The following is a 2,089-nucleotide window of genomic DNA, read 5'->3' on the forward strand; positions in this document are numbered from 1 at the left end:
ATTTTGTTCAATTACAGACACAGAAAAACTGGAAGTACATTTGTCAAAAGCAACATGATTCTGAGTGAGGGTAGTTACACCTTTTATTTTTCTTCTCTGAGTTTATAATTTCTGAATTTTAAAAAAGCTTAATGATGAACCATTTCTGTAGTAAAAAAAAAAAATGGAAGAAAGAAACTAAGACGGAAAGGAGCTCTTCTCATTGAGACACAAGAGACAACACATTAAAGGCAAAGCAAAATGAAAGGGCAATTATAATTGGGGAAAGGAATATGGATTGGCATTCTGCTCTTTGCTTTTTCTTGTCTTTTCTCACAGATAAGAATGGGAAAGGTGGGGAGAAGGGAAGGGAGACAGCAAGGAAGGGAAAGTGATAACAGAATTGTTCCACGATGTGGAGAGCAGCCAAGATCAGTAACTCCTGAGATAAGTAGCCAGGTGAAGCTTAGAGGCACCAACCCATCCATGAACCCTGGAGTTACACAATCTAGCCAACATAAACAGAAGTCGTGGGCCACAACATCCACCTCAAAGGCAACAGGAGATGATTTCAGGATGCTTAATTAACGAGTATGTCCACAAAACACTTATTTCTTACCGGTTTGTACCAAGTATGCACAAATACGTGTTTACTGGTATTGGAAGTAGGAAATTCAAAGGGAATACCAAATTTGAGAGACACAGGGTAAAAAAAGAGAAACAACTACAAAAGCAATACTTGCAAAACTGTTTGGTGTAAGTGAACTGAACACCTGGGGGGGAGGGAAAGGGAGGGAGGGAGGGGGGCATGAGGGACAAGGTAACAAACAGTACAAGAAATGTATCCAATGCCTAACGTATGAAACTGTAACCTCTCTGTACATCAGTTTGATAATAAAAATTTGAAAAAAAGAGAGGAATCACAATGGGTTTTTAATTCAGCTACAAACTGGGGAGATGTGGTTACAATGCTCATTGGACCCCAAGGGCAAGGCAGTTTCAGAGGGGTGAACAGAGCTGTGTCTATAGTTAAGGGGTGGGGAGAGATCCTGTAGCTCTGTGCAGACATTTGGAGATTGGAGGAAAGGAAGCATGTGGGGGTGGGGGTGACATCAAATCAGCAAGGAGAGAAAAGAGGATTGCCCCAATCAGCACATGGAAGAGAAAGAGGCCAAGGACTCATGGGGTGAAGGGATGATGCTATTCCAGCTATGAAGATCCAGACAGCTTGTGCAGAAACTGGGGCCAAACCCAGTCTTGGTGCTTGCTAAGGTGCCATGAAATCATCTTTTTCAACACTACAATTTTGTGTAACATGAACCAGTTCAATAGATGCCCCATGCAGCAGTCCTAATGACTGTGGGGCTCCTGCAGCCCACAGAGCACAACGCTTCTTAGATGATGGATCTCTCCATAGGCTCCCAGTCTTTCTCTCCACAGAACACATGCATTCATCCCTTCCTGGCTTGGAGCCGTGTGGGATGAAGGGAACTGGGTATGAGAAAGGGCTATCACTTTGTTTTTGGTTTGGTTTGGGCTGAGACTCCAGCAACAGATGGGGTGACATCTGAAGAGAGGTTCAGGGTTCAGCCCAGTCAAGGGCTTAAAGAACACCCTATGACATGGAGTTGGTCACACTCAAAGTCTGGAAGTGACCTCCTCTGAGGAGGAGCTTTACCACCACCATACCTGACTTGTAGCCCAGGGTTCTGCTCAGGTAGGTTTGAGTACCGGGCTCTAGAGCTGAAATCCTGTTCTGCCTCCTGGGAAGGAGGGCACAGGAAGCCAGATACGCACTGCACTCAGAGCTGGTTTCCTTTGCCATGTGTCTTAACCTATGTGAGCCTTGACCATTTCCAAAGCAGCCTAGATAACACCTTCTTTTGCACAAGTCTAATAGAGTCTTCCATTGCTCCCCACAGGGGATTCTTTCCAGGACTTCTTTGGACTCAAACCAACTTGATGCCCAAGTCCCTTCTATAAAATGGCATCATATTGGCATATAACCTACATATGTTCTCCCGAGTTGTTTCAGGCATCTCCAGATTAGCTATAATATACGATATCATGTAGATGCCACGTTAATAGCTATCATAGTCTATTTTTGGAA

This window comes from Perognathus longimembris, unplaced genomic scaffold (assembly GCF_023159225.1).
Source record: "Perognathus longimembris pacificus isolate PPM17 unplaced genomic scaffold, ASM2315922v1 HiC_scaffold_5827, whole genome shotgun sequence".
NCBI classification, from domain to species: Eukaryota; Metazoa; Chordata; class Mammalia; order Rodentia; family Heteromyidae; genus Perognathus; species Perognathus longimembris.